We start from the raw sequence: 16250 nt of genomic DNA, 5'->3' as shown, positions 1-16250 counted from the left end.
ATACCGAAGGGCATTATTAGTAAATATGAGCAATTGTAGGGGTATGAAATCATGGGCCTGCTGGAGGCTGATACTTGGGCCCCGAAATTCTGGTTTAAGCCCATTGAGGGGTTTGTGTTTGAGGGTATTTGAGTAATTTCCCTTAAAAGGTATTTTGGTAATTTGTGTAAAAGTGGGTCCCACAGGGGGCCCGAACATTAGCCCCACGCCAAATATATAAGACTGGTCGTCTCAAGGCTTGTGTGTTTGGCGGAATAAAGTATAGTATTGCCGGGTAACAGCATAGTAGCAAATGTTTAAGGCATACTTCAATTTTTGATATTTTGCAGGTGGTTAGCAGTGCGGATCCAAGGTGGCGGTTACTTTGCATTTCCTTCCAATATTTTTGGGCGGGGCTGTTGTTATCCTAAAATACAAGAGTGGCTGAAGATGTAAATGTATGTGGGGCAATGTTTTTGGCGGTTGATACATGCAAGGTGGCGAGTACTTGTATTTTTGGTTGGGTAGTAAACCAACTTTTGATAATTTAAGGAGGCAAGTATTTGGCGTGTAGTTTACTTTGCTTATGCCTATTTATGTGCCGCCAACTTAAGTCTCCATGCATGTGAATATTGTCGATGATGCATGCGTAGTGCTTTTTCCCAGGTCAAAATTTGGCGGATGGTTTAACGCATCCGGATGATAATACTTCTAGGCATTTGATGTTGGCGGATGGTTTGAATATGTCATCAACTCTTTGGCGGATGATGCACGTTGGGCAGGTTTTAGGCATTGGACTTAGCTGGGCGGATGATGTCCGCAACCATTGCCAAGCGTGAGGTGCGAGTATTAACAGCCCAATGTTAGAGAGTGTGTTGCCTTGCTGTTCGATGGTCCCGAGTTGGGCGGTTAGTTTATTTTGCGCGCGTATTAAAAGCCAATGCTCAAGTTGGGCGAACAATGAAAGACTTAGATTATTTTTCTAAGTATCAGATAGGCTTTTGTTCTCCAATGGAGGCTAATGATCCCCATGTTTAGGCGAACAATAGAGCACCATGCTTGAGAGACTTAGATTATTTTTCTAAGTATGAGGTGGGCTTTTGTTCTCCAATAGAGGCTAATGAGCCCCATGCTCGGGCGAACAATGAAGCGCCCTGCTTAAAAGACTTAGATTATTTTTCTAAGTATGAGAGTGGGCTTCTATTCTCCAAAGGGACTAATGAGCCCCATGCTTGGGCGAACGATGAAGCGCCATGTTTGAAAGACTTAGATTATTTTTCTAAGTATGGAGATGGGCTTTTGTTCTCCAAAGGAACTAATGAGCCTCATGCTTGGGCGTGGCTGCTCCTGTTTTTTTTTTTTTTTCGCGAAGGCTGGCGGAGGAAGGGCATGCCAGGCGTGGCTGTTCCTTTCTCGGCGTGGCTGCTCCTTTTTTTTTTCGGCGTATGTACGTGGGTAGGATGATGGCTGATGCTTTCTCTTGGCGTGGCTGTTGTTTTGTCGCCCGATGTCGGGTGCGGTGCGTGAGAGAGAGTCGCACTTGATGGTGCCATGGCTTCTACTTTCCGCACATGATGGTGTCAAGGCTTCTACTTATGGTGCCATGGCTTCTCTTTGCCGCACATGATGGTGTCGTGGCTTTTACTTATGGTGTCATGGCTTCTACTTGCCGCACATGATGGTGCCAAGGCTTCTACTTATGGTGCCATGGCTTCTCCTTGCCGCACATGATGGTGTCGTGGCTTTTACTCGCCGCACATGATGGTGCCATGGCTTCTACTTATGGTGCCATGGCTTCTACTTGCCGCACATGATGGTGCCAAGGCTTATACTTATGGTGCCATGGCTTCTCCTTGCCGCACATGATGGTGTCGTGGCTTTTACTCGCCGCACATGATTGTGCCATGGCTTCTGCTTCTACTTGTCATACACATGACGGTGCCATGGCTTCTACTTATGGTGCCATGGCTTCTACTTTCCGCACATGACTTAGATAAATTTTGATAAGTATGGGAATGAGTTGTTGTTCTCCAAAGGAGCTAATGAGCCCCATGCTTGGACGAACGACGATGCACCATTCTTGAAAATGACTTAGATTATTTTGCTAAGTATGGGAATGGGCTGTTTGTTCTCCAAAGGGACTAATGAGCCCCATGCTTGGGGGAACGATGATGCGCCATTCTTGAAAATGACTTAGATTATTTTGCTAAGTATGGGAATGGGCTTCTGTTCTCCAAAGGGGCTAATGAGCCCCATGTTTGGGCGAACGATGATGCACCATTCTTGAAAATGACTTAGATTATTTTGCTAAGTATAGGAATGGGCTGCTGTTCTCCAAAGGACTAATGAGCCCCATGCTTGGGCGAACGATGATGCGCCATTCTTGAAAATGACTTAGATTATTTTGCTAAGTATGGGAATGGGCTTTTGTTCTCCAAAGGAGCTAATGAGCCCCATGCTTGGGCGAACAATGATGCACCATTCTTGAAAATGACTTAGATTATTTTGCTAAGTATGGGAATGGGCTTCTGTTCTCCGAAGGGGCTAATGAGCCCCATGTTTGGGCGAACGACGATGCACCATTCTTGAAAATGACTTAGATTATTTTGCTAAGTATGGGAATGGGCTGCTGTTCTCCAAAGGGACTAATGAGCCCCATGCTTGGGCGAACGATGATGCGCCATTCTTGAAAATGACTTAGATTATTTTGCTAAGTATGGGAATGGGCTGTTGTTCTCCAAAGGAGCTAATGAGCCCCATGCTTGGGCGAACGATGACGCGCCATTCTTGAAAATGACTTAGATTATTTTGCTAAGTATGGGAATGGGCTGTTATTCTCCAAAAGGACTAATGAGCCCCATGATTGGGCGAACGATGAAGCACCAAAAATGACTTAGATTATTTCACTAAGTATGAGTTCATGTGCTTGAACTTGGCTTGTCTTTTCCTTTTGACGTGTGCTGCGCTTGCATGGCCAATGTTTGGCTTCTACTTACAACATTCTAGAAACAAAATTTGCTAAGTAATATTACTGGTCGAGCTCTTTACTATTGCCTTGAAGATATAAAGCTTTGTTTACAATGATGAGATGTTATTTAGCCTATGGCGGGCTTACATGTATCTTACCCCCACTTTCATCATTGAAAACTATGGATGTGAGCTATAAAGCTAAGTACTTTTGAGAAAGGGAGAAATTCTTAGGAGATTGAGCATAAAACCTTCTAAGGTTGTCGGTGTTCCATGGGCGAGGGAGGGGCTTGCCTTCAGGAGTTTTGAGTCCCTTCTGGCTTGGCTTTCTTGGCCAGTGGCTGGGGGGTACTTGTCCCTCTCTTGAGGCTGTTAACATAGCATCGCCTGCCCACTTGTTGATCCCCAAAGACTTTTCCCACGGAGCCATCTTCCAACTCAAACTGCATGAGAAGTTGGTACACCGAGATTGCGGCTTTTATTTTGCTTAGTAGAGGTCGGCCTAAGATGATGTTGTATGGCAGGGAGATGTCCACGACAAGAAAATCTACCAACAACCGTCTTCCCTTGTTTTTAGGACCCAACCTGACAGGTAGCTTGATGGTGCCTTGAGGATGGACGCCTTGACCTCCAAATCCAATGAGTGGCTGGGAGATGGTTTTCAGATCATCTTTGGAATACTTGAGCCCTTCTAGACACTTTAGAGTAATGATGTCGGCGGATGATCCACTATCCACTAACACTCGCCCTACCGTTGAGTTAGCGACTTTCATCTCGATGACCAGCGGATCGTCATGAGACTCTTGAATTGGATGACTAGTGTTCCCACCAAATGTCATCACCGGGGCTGTTTGAGAAGCCGATGCCACTTTTAGGACTTGATGTTCCAGTGCCCACAAGCTATCCTTCGCCTTGCTCACAGACCCGCCTGTTGCCAAGCCTCCGGCTATCACTCCAATGTAGTCTCCCGTATCATCACTAAGAGACTCCTTTTCTTTAGCTTTTGCTTTTGGGGGATTCTTCCTTAAGTAATTATTCAGCTTGCCCTTGTCAGCCAAGTGATCCAGTGCCTTTTTCAGCTCCCTACAGTTCTTTGTGGTGTGCCCGCACTCGTGGTGAAACTCACACCAAAGTGACTTGTCTCGCTTTGCTTCGGGCGTACGGATTGCAGGTGGCTTAGGGAGGATGTCTTTTCCTTTGAGATCAAGGTAAATCTCCCGCCTATTGCGGTTGTACCTCGGATCCTCACCATGGTCATCAACCTTAACCGACTTTTTGAGGGAGGGCTGAGTTTGGTCGTGGCTGCCGTTAGGTCTTGGCTTTTGTTTTTGCCTTGTTCCACTCTCACCACCCCAATTGATCTTACAAATATCTGTGGCTTGAATGTGCATTTGGGCCTTCCCCATTGCTTCCTCAAGGTTGGACACCCCGGACTTGACCAATTCAAACTTGAAGTCATCTGGCTGAAGACCTGCCAAGAGGGCTGCGAACTTGGTTTCGTCCTTGAGATTGTGTATCTTTAGGACTTCTTCATTGAATCTCTTAATATAATTGCGAAGGGTCTCCGTCTCTCCCTGTCTGAGTGCCATTAAGTTGACACTTGTCCTTTGGTGCCTCCGACCCGCCGCGAATTGGCTGATGAAAACCTTTTCAAGCTCACTGTAGCTCTTGATGCTTCCCTTTGGTACGTTCTTGTTGAACCATATAAGGGCAAGACCCTTCAAGGTGGTTGGAAAGTACCTGCACCAAGTAGCTCCGCATCCAGTCTGAACGTTCATTTGAGCCGCATAGGCGGCCATGTGTTCTTCTGGATCCGTAGTTCCATCGAAAGGCTCGATGGTAGGGACCTTCACTTTGTCTCGGCGGGGGGTGTTCATTATTTCTTGGGAGAAGGGAGTGAGAGCCTCTTGCAATGACGAGGTATGTCTGTGCCTATCAGTTCTTGGTGGAGGGGAGTCCCATCTTCCTCTTGGGGAGGTATGCCTACCTCTACTCTCTGGGAGAGGCGAGTATGTTCGCTCACGGCGTGGAGGGATCCTTCCTATTCTTGAGGGTGAGTGATGCCTTGGGCGATGAGAAGATGAATGAGCCCCTGGCTGTTGATCGAGGGGTGAAACCCTTGTCCTAGGGGAACGGCCTCTAGCCCGGCTAAAGGGTGAGTGACATCTCCTTATAGGAGAAGGTGAGTGCCTCCTGAGAGATGTCCTTCGAGAGCTGACCTCGATCGGTCTGACTTGTCTTGAAGGAGTGGGGTGGTCTCGTGCGGAGGCCGTAGTCTTAGCACTAGAGGGGGATAGACCTCGGGTGATCCTATCATTCCTGATGGCTTCTCTGGCTTGTTCGAGGCGCCTTCTGTGCAAGAGGTCTCGAGCATCAAGGTCTCCTCTGTGCAGTTGTCGATCTTCAATTACCCGGCGTGCATCTTGGCTGGCCCTTGATTGGAGAGGGCGAGGTTGTGCCCCACTCCTGTCACCTAGCCTGTACTTCACACTTCGGGGCTGTGCCCTGTGGATGGTATGAGATGTTGTGCTCACCTTTGAGCTGGTAGGGTGGTTTGGATGTTTCCTTGAAGGTCCTTCTCCCATTCCTTGGAGGTTGTGGATAACCTCATTGACTTGAGCAGCCAAATACTCTAGATCCTTTCGGGTGACCAAGTTCTCAGGGTGACCCTCGACATGGGGATGTTGATTCTCATGGTCCTGATCACCGTCGTGATCATCTCCGTGTTAGGTTATGATACATATGACAATTCATAAATCATGCGGAAACAACCATTTAGCCAGGAATACATATTATTTACACATAAGCATATAGCATAGTTTAGATGCATACTCTTTGTTGCGTGCCTTCCCTAGCTGCGCCCGAACCGAACAAGAACAAGTCTTTAGGACTCCAAGTGTCGTCCCTCCGTGGATAGTCCACAGCACGTCCGGATCCGCCTTAAGATTGACCAACTAGAATCGCCCTTAAGGTACCATAAATTTTCGGCACTTTTGAGCAAGATGTGTGACTGAATTTTTCTCTCAAAAACTCACTTTGAATACTTGAAAAAACTCGTTATAAATTGTGAACCCAGGCCACATATTTATAGGGGTATGGAAAGAGAATTGGAATCCTATTAGGAAACGAATTAATTAAATTAGAATTATAATAAAACTCTTATTTAATTAATTTATCAAATAGAATTAGGAATTTAATCATTAACCGAACTCTGCACGTTTTAGGTTTCGTACGCGAACACAAACACTTACGCGAGCATGACCCGCAAGCGTGCAGGCCATGCCCGCGCACAGCCCACACGGCCGCACGGCCCACGCGAGCTACAAGCCCACGCGAGCTGCAGCAATGCTCGCAGCCCACTGCTCGCAGCTGCGCGCGCTGTGCGCGCTGCCACGGCCTGCTGGGCCTGGCCTTGCGCTGGGCCTGGCGTGGCCTTGGCTGTTCGTGTGGCGCGCTTGGCTTGCTAGGCGATGGCCTGGCTTCGTGCTGGGCCCTCGTCCGGCAGGCCTCGTCCGATGCTTATTCGTACGATACGCTTCCGATTAAATTCCCGATTCCGGAATATATTTCCGATACGAACAATATTTAATATTTTCGATTCCGGAATTAATTTCCGTTTCGAACAAATATTTAATATTTACGTTTCCGGAATTATTTTCCGATTCCGATAATATTTCCGATTCTGACAATATTTCCGTTTCCGGCAATATTTCCGATTCCGGCAATATTTCTATTTCCGATAATATTTTCCGATACGTACCATGTTTCCGTTTCCGGCAACATCTACGACTTGGATAATATTTATATTTCCGATACGATCCATATTTCCGTTTCCGGCAATATCATCGTTTCCGGAGTATTCATTTCTTGCCTGTGACGATCTCAGCTCCCACTGAAACCAAGATCCGTCGATTCCGAATATCCATAGATGGAGTATTTAATGCCATTAAATACTTGATCCGTTTACGTACTATTTGTGTGACCCTACGGGTTCAGTCAAGAGTAAGCTGTGGATTAATATCATTAATTCCACTTGAACTGAAGCGGCCTCTAGCTAGGCATTCAGCTCACTTGATCTCACTGAATTATTAACTTGTTAATTAATACTGAACCGCATTTATTAGACTTAACATAGAATGCATACTTGGACCAAGGGCATTATTTCCTTCAGTCTCCCACTTGTCCTTAGGGACAAGTGTGCATTTCCTAATTCCTTTGTCGCTCGATGCTTGCTCTTGAACATAAGGTAAGAGTTGTCATCCTTATTATGTCCAGAGGTGTTCCTCGGTTTCAGAGTTCAACTGATCAAATAAACAGATAATCATAGCCTATGATTCATCCGAGCACGGTCATGCATTTCACAGTTTCTAGCTCTCCGAGTGGCCTTGTACAACTTTTAAGCATCTCATCCCGATTTATGGGAGGACAATCCCAATCTTGTGATCTTGAGATTAGACTTCGTTTGATAGGTGATTACCTGAGCGTTGCCTTTATAGCCTCCTTTTACGGTGCGACGGTTGGTCAACGTCAAAGAAACCAGTTCTCAAACAAGTAATCTCAAATCACTCAGGTATTGAGGATTTAGTGTCTAATAATTTTAATGAAATTTACTTATGACAGATTTTCATCTCTTACAGTAAAGTTTCATAGGTCTTGTCCGATACTAGTCTTCCCAAAGTAAGTATCTATGCAAATGATTATGACATTGCCATGTCCACATAGTTCAAGAAACAGAACTACTAGTCATCTTGCATTCTAATCGTCTAACGTTTTCTATGCGTCCAATTTTATAGAAAACTCCGACTAGGGACCATTTTCAACCTTTGACATTCAAGTTCACTTGATAGACATTTCTTAGTCACAGGACTGGTCCTGACAGTCTATCTTGAATATATATCGTCAAATTTGAAGGGACTCATCATTTAATACTAAACCAAGATTAAATGGAATATGAAAATACATTTCATATATGATAAATGTTCAACCCCAATGTTTTACAACCATGGGCCTCTAACCCATCTTTAAAACATTTCATGGAATTCAAGGCTATGCTTGATTTCCAGTGCTACAACGTGAGTGTTGCTTTTCACTTGTTGCATAGGTTTAGTTATCATGCTTTGCCAATCTTAACATCCTTTTCATCGAATGTTCTTTGAGATATGATGATAAGATCTTTTCGAGTTTGTTTATTATGTGATCTAGTCTTTCTTACTTCGATGGTGGTTTTACTCATTTTGCAATGAAGAACCATCAAGTTAGCAGACGTTTTTCTTGCTTCAAGAGTGGTTCTACGCATTTTTCAATGAAGAACCATCAAGCCAGCAGATAGGTGATCTACCCAAGTTCAGTGAAGAACTTTAAACAACCCTGTTTTATTGCTTCTTAGGCAATAATTACTTTTACTTTAACTGTATAGGTTGCTAGTGATGCTTTGTTTGGATTTACCTATCCAGGCAGTTCATAGATATGTGGAAGATTCCCCAACTATATCTTAGAACATAGAAATTATTATTTTAATTTCCCACGCAACAACTCATGGTCTCCAACCCATGTTGCCATTTTCAAAACACGATGCTCTATAGCTCGTCCTTATCAATGGTTAACTCCAAAGGGTCTTGCTTGATCCTTTGCCAGTGTTTATGCGTGTAGCATCAATATTTAGCATATCTTTATTTCCTTGAATCAAGAACTATTCCTATGTACCTTTTCAAGTACCATAAGTGTTCTTGATCTCAATCTAGTTGATTTTCACTTAGATCAATAGAGATTGGTATATGTCCGTCATGCCTAAAGTCATACGATACGTTTTTGGCGATCCTCATATTATATCATACATGATAAATTCTTTTGCAGAATAATTCAAGAAACAGAACTACTAGTCATCTTGCATTCTAATCGTCTAACGTTTTCTATGCGTCCAATTTTATAGAAAACTCCGACTAAGGACCATTTTCAACCTTTGACATTCAAGTTCACTTGATAGACATTTCTTAGTCACAGGACTGGTCCTGACAGTCTATCTTGAATATATCGTCAAATTGAAGGGACTCATCATTTAATACTAAACCAAGATTAAATGGAATATGAAAATGCATTTCATATATGATAAATGTTCAACCCCAATGTTTTACAACCATGGGCCTCAAACCCATCTTCTAAAACAGTTCATGGAATTTCAAAGCTATGCTTGATTTCCAGTGCTACAATGTAAGTGTTGCTTCTCACTTGTTGCATAGGTTTAGTTATCATGCTTTGCCAATCTTAATATCCTTTTCATCGAATGTTCTTCGAGATAGATGATAAGATCTTTTGAGTATGTTTATTTTGTGATCTAGTCTTTCTCGCTACAATGGTGGTTCTACGCATTTCTCAATGAAGAACCATCAAGTTAGCAGACCCTTTTCTTGCTTCAAGAGTGGTTCTACGCATTTTTCAATGAAGAACCATCAAGCCAGCAGATAGGTGATCTTCCCAAGTTCAGTGAAGAACTCTTTAACATAAACAACCCTGTTTTATTTCTTCTTAGGCAATAAGTACTTTTACTTCAACTGTTTAGGTTGCTAGTGATGCTTTGTTTGGATTTGCTTATCCAAGCAGTTCACAGATATGTGGAAGACTTTCCAGTTGTATCTTAGAACATAGAAATTAATATTTTAATTTCCCACGCAACAACTCATGGTCTCCAATCCATGTTGCCATTTCGAAACACGATGCTCTTTAGCTTGTCCTTGTCAATGGTTAACTCCAGAGGGTCTTGCTTGATCCTTTGCCAGTGTTTATGCGTGTAGCATCAATATTTAGCATATCTTTATTTCCTTGAATCAAGAACTATTCCTATGTACCTTTTCAAGTACCTTAAGTGTTCTTGATCTCAATCTAGTTGATCTTCACTTAGATCAATAGAGATTGGTATATGTTCGTCATGCCTAAAGTCATACGATACATTTTTTTGGCGATCCTCATATTATATCATACATGATAAATTCTTTTGCAGAATAATTCCCAATTGAATTCTATTCATGTAACTTTAGCTCATTCAATTTCAGTAGATACTGAATCCAGCTAAATTCTTTGACATATAATATAGGTTAAGAATCTCACTTAGATCCTATGATGTTTTAACTTAGTAAATGCTTATACATAGTTCAAACATTCTTTTACTTAGATTTATTCACATGGGTCGAATATCTCCAATGGAGTATTTCGTGTTTGATTTAGTAAATGCCATTACTTAATCCAAAACAATATTATAAGATCTTTGTAAATAGATCTTAGTACCCAGTATGTACTAAGTTTCGCCTTGGTCCATCATTGATGAATAATCTCAAATCTAAGTCATTAGCATTTGAATGTTATTTTACAATAGAGAGATATGTGTGTGATACACATAGGACCAATTAAGTTTTATGTACTCCCACTAAACTTCTTATATATCTATAAGAATCATGTACATTTTATGAAACTAAAATACTTATTAGCTTCACTAAAATACATTTCTAATTCCCAATTGCTTGCTTAAATCTGTACTTAGATTTTATAAACTAGCTTTTCTTTTCAAGCATTTATTTGGATCCACAAATCCTATGACATAGCATGTACATAGTTTCTTCCAACATTTGACTGAGGAAGATGTTTTGTCATCCAATTGCCATATGTACCAATATGAAATCATTGCTTGAATTATAGACTTAAGCATTACGATTTTGCATGAGGTTTCAACACAATCCACATCGTGAATTTGCTTGTAACCTTTAGCAACTAATCTAGCTTTGTGTGTGAACACAATTTCATGTTTGATGCTTTTTATCCTTAAAACAAACTTTGCAACCAATAGGTGTGAAACTATTCTTGCAAATCAACAAAATTTCAATTTTGTCATCAAAACATTGAGTATGTTTTATGGCCTCTAACCATTTAAAACATTTGAGTCTATATATGGCCTCTAACCATTTTCGGGAATCTGGGTTTTGTCATAGCTTTCTTACAAGTCACAAACTCATTAATCTACATGATAATAGTTTGACTGCAAGTTGTAGGTTTCTTCACTATCTAATAGAAGAATTGCATAGTTTCAGTGACCTGAACTCCATGTTTCTTCACTATCTAATAGAAGAATCTCATAGTTTCAGTGACTTGAACTCTATGCCTACAAGGGTATAGAACATCAAACAATAGAATATCAATAGCCACTTGAAAGTCCTTTGAATATTCTGTTCTCCTTGAAGCACTTGTAAAGTCTTCTAAGAGATGTCTATTCTTTAAAGCCACTTCTAAAGTCCTTAAAGAATAAGTTCGGATTTTCTGAAGCACTTCGAAAAGCCTCCGGAATGTCCGTTTATGTTTGTTGTTCGCCTCGAAAATTTTCGAGGTCTATTTTCTCCCACTTGTCATTTTGGAAACGAATCTCCAAAAGGACATTATTTCGAGCAAACAAACATTATGTTCTCAAAAATTTGTGGTAGAAACAATACCCTTGTGTCTCATTTGAATAAATCACAATGAAACATATATCTATACTTGGGCCTTGGTTTGTTGAATAACAAACACTAAGCTCCCACTGAGTTTAGCAACTCTTTAGATATATATAATTGAAAAGATATCCTGAAATTACTTTTCAATAGCTTTGACGAATTTGGTTTAGTTTGGTGGTAGTTGAGCATTTTGTTTTAGAAATTATAGGAAAAGTCTTTATGATTCATCATTGATCGAATCAAGTACTAATTGACTTCGATTATTCCAACTAAGATATGCCATATCTTATGGACCTAGATTGTGAAATTACAACACACAATCATTGATGATCATATTTGGTCTCAAGTAATCATCAACATGATCTAACCTAGATCTTTATGATTTCTTGCCAAGTGGATTTTAAACTTCTGAATCTTTGAACTAGTCAAACAGATTCAAACTTATATCACTTTGAGTAAATAAACCTATATTCACTCAAGTCCATGTGAAATAATAAAGTCATAAAATCTTTCTTTAGCTTTGAACTCTATTGTCTAGGCGTTCTAACAATAGTCCATATCTTTTGTTACTTTCAACAAGTAAGACTAGTTGTCTTAAATTGATCTAGAAATCAATGAACTTTCAAAAGTCCATCAAAATAGAGCTTTTGAATGTTAATTTGTTGATATGGTCTAAGCAACAATGCCAAAGATTAGTGGAACTCAAATCAAGGGGTTGATTTGAACCTAGTAAAGTTCTTTAAAGAGTTGTTTGTTTTAATCAAGCATATTGACTCAACCTGTAATTGACCATTTCATTCAAATAAACAAACAAACATTGTTTTGTTTTTCTTGAATGTGAGTCTTTCTGTGTTTGAAAACAGAAATTTAGGTATGTTGATTATGGAACAAAATAGCCATTAAGTTCCAGCCTTTGAAAGGACTTAAAACTAACTAGATGACCCTACAACTAATGTAGCATTGCCATGCTTCATTTCCCACTTGTAGGTCATTAGTGTATCCTAGCTTCCATTGTTTGAGTTATTACCGAAGTAAGAACCTCAAGCGGTATATGATACCAAGGAAGTTTGATTGCTAGGTCACTTCTCTTTAAACATAAACTTATAGGTAGAAACGGAATCGTAAATTCCTTTCATTTGTTCCTCGTTTTCCTATTTCTTGTACCATTTCTTATAGTCTTAAGAATTGATTTCTTTAGTATTGACTTTTATACTTTGTTAGACATGTCCAATGTCACTCCAACAAGGTTCTTACCATTTAATTTATGTTGAATATTCTGTTTCAACTAGATGATCTTACCAGAAGCTTCTAAAGTTCTCTAAGCATCGATCTATTTGGATGTCTAGGGACTAGACTCATTCGAGAATTAAATGGACAAAGATATTAGGTTGTTAACCATTGGTAAAGCTGAGCGTATTAAACTCAATGCTTTATGATCTCAAAACTACAGTGTATTTTGAATTCACAAGCACCAATTGGTTTGCCATTCGACTTTGATGTTCGAAAACAACCATAAAAGTCGCTATAAGAAACGTACATTTTAAATTGCTCACTTTCTCTCATTTCCGTGAATCGTTCTTGGATTCATTACCAATCGAGGAAATTTACTGTTACCTTTCTAAAAGGATTTACCGCAGTGCAAGATATTTAATTATAAACAATAATTAAAACATTCATTGAAGCATGCAAAGTCTAAACATTTATCATGAATAATAACTTGAAATGAAAGCAATCATGCAATTTAAACAAGTTATTAGCATTTTATTCGAATTTATTGTTCCGGCAGGTGTGAATAAAATGATTCCAAGATCCTAAAATCATTGAAGAATTAAACACAGTTTGTCGACTTAATCCTAAAACATCTTAGGTAAGCAAAAGCCTTTTGCTAATAGTCTAGAAACTATTCTTGGTTGATAGGTACATCTAAGAACTTATTAGGTAAACCTATCGATTTTGCCACGACATAAAAGGACTCCTTACTTATATCGTTGAGTTTCACCAAAACTAACATGTACTCACAATTATTTGTGTACCTTGCCCCTTTAAGACCAATAAGTAACACCTCGCTGAGCGAAAACTATTACTAGATTGATGTAAAGGATATCCAAGCAAGTGTATATTTTGGCATGGCACCTTTTAACTCAATTTTTTTTTTTTTTAGTTTGGAACTTAAGGCTCTTACTATGTTGGTTAGATTTTAAGTGAACTAAAATCCTTAATCATGCAACATAATCAAGCCACAATCTCATGCATAATTAAGACATATTTAAAGCAATAAATAACTTAAAACATGCATAAGATAAATGTGATCTAGTATGGCCCGACTTCATCTTGAAGCTTTAACTTCAAAGTCCGTCTTGAAAATCTCCGTGGGAGGCACCATTTTCTTCAAATAGGATAAGCTATAATTAAAACTAATTGCAACTATTTGATGGTACGCAGACCATATTTGAATTGAAAAACAACTTTGGTACTTTAGACCAATTACATTCAAATTAATGGTACGCAGACCATATTTTCTATCCTATTTGGGCCATACTAGTCACTTCATAACCTGCAAAACAGTACATATATAATATATACCATTCACCCATTCATTATCATGAATGGCCCACATAGCTGGTTAGTAAAACACATTATGCATCACGTAAACATTTGCAGCAATTAATCAAGGGCACCAATAATCTACCAATTATTCAGTCCTTATTAATTCTAATCAAGTTGTTTTAACCTTAAGGATTTGTAGACCTAATCAAGAGTTTATGACTAAAAAGCGCTCCCACTTAAACCAATAAATTCATATGCTTTACTAATTTTAAACATAAAAATGTATTTCAAGTCTAACCGGAAACATACAAATTTAATTAAAATTTAAAGCCCATATAAATTTATAATTGAATCCAAAAATTTTAATTTGATTTCAGTCGTGTTTAAATTAATTCATGATTTTAATTTTAGTAAAATAATTAGAATAAATAAAATTTATTATAATTACAATATTCAAAATTAAAATCCAAGAAAATAATTTAACTTATTAATTTTAAAATTAATTAAAATTACGTAAACTGAAAATTTCAAATTAAACATTCAAAACGATCTAATCGTAATGCAAACACCCTACGCATCGCACGCCCATGGGCCACACGCACACAGCCATCGCTGGCCATGTGCGCGCAGCCCATGCGCTCGTCGCATAGCTGCTGCATCTACCCATCGCAAGCCATCGCACAAGTTGGTGCTCGCTGCGCGCGCGCCAGCGCTCGATGCACGCGAGCCATCGCTCGCCGTGCGCGCTCGCCAGCGCTTGCTGCGCGCGCTCCAGCGCTCGATGCACGCGAGCCATCGCTCGCTGTGCGCGAGCCATCGCTCGCTGTGCGCGAGCAATTTCTCGCTGCGCGCGATCGACGCTGGGCGCAGCGCTCGTGGCACGCGAGCTTGCGCTCGCTGCGCGCGAGGCTGCGCGCGCTTGCGCGAGGCAGTGCGCGTTGTGGCGCAGCTCGCTTGCTGCCCACACGCGACTGCCATGCCTTGCCTTTCGCCCATGCCCATTCATCCATAGCTCGTGGCCCACGACACAAGGCAGGGCTGCTGCCTTGTGCTCGTGCACCATGCCCTTGCTCATTGCATTCGTGCCGCACGGGCGACGAGCTCCCTTGCTCGTCGTCGCATGCCCGCACTATACAACACCCCTTAAGGGTAACACGAAGCGTCCATTGCTTTGTGCGTGCAAGTTATATGAACGAATCGCATAAAAATTTAAAATTTATATTTAAAATTAATGATAAATTAATAAATAATATTAATTTCATAATTTTAGGGCGAAAAATCGAAAATTTATTATTCAATTGATTTCCGATTATTATGGATTCAAGCTTAGGTCATAAAAATTTAAAATTTATCATAAATTTACAATTTTTATGGTGGTTTTTTAATCATAGGTTTCTAATTAAATTATAATTAATTATGAAAATCAAATTAATTCTAAATTATTCTAATTTTCAACAAATTAATCATAATTACAAATTAGATTGCATAATTAACAAGGCTAGGCATTCAAACTTGTTAAACATATACAGTAGGTCAATCAAAAATTCAAGATTTATCAACAAGAATCGCAAATATTTAATTTAACATCTTAAATTTACGAAATTTTGCATTCGAAAAACTAAAACCTTCGAAAAGTCATAGTTAGGCTTCGAATTTGAGAATTCTGGGTTCGGCAGAAAAAGACTATTTTTGTCAAAATTTTAGAATGCCTTTTACATGCGGAATTGACACAAAAATCACTCAATTTGGATGAGTAACGAAGAAACTGCCGAAAAACTGCGTACGTATAATTAAATAAACGCAATTTGCAATTAATTAACAATTACGAAAATTAATCACCCTTTTTAATTCTTGCAAATTTGTAATATTTAACCATGTTCATGCAATTTAGATTATGAAAATAATAAGAGGCTCGTGATACCACTGTTAGGTTATGATACATATGACAATTCATAAATCATGCGGAAACAACCATTTAGCCAGGAATACATATTATTTACACATAATCATATAGCATAGTTTAGATGCATACTCTTTGTTGCGTGCCTTCCCTAGCTGCGCCCGAACCGAACAAGAACAAGTCTTTAGGACTCCAAGTGTCGTCCCTCCGTAGATAGTCCACAGCACGTCCGGATCCGCCTTAAGATTGACCAACTAGAATCGCCCTTAAGGTACTATAAATTTTCAGCACTTTTGAGCAAGATGTGTGACTGAATTTTTCTCTCAAAAACTCACTTTGAATACTTGAAAAAAACTCGTTATAAATTGTGAACCCAGGCCACATAT

Source organism: Spinacia oleracea, chromosome 3, assembly GCF_020520425.1.
Source record: "Spinacia oleracea cultivar Varoflay chromosome 3, BTI_SOV_V1, whole genome shotgun sequence".
NCBI classification, from domain to species: Eukaryota; Viridiplantae; Streptophyta; class Magnoliopsida; order Caryophyllales; family Amaranthaceae; genus Spinacia; species Spinacia oleracea.
The sequence above is the reverse complement of the archived record's forward strand: the minus strand, read 5'-3'. Positions refer to the sequence as shown.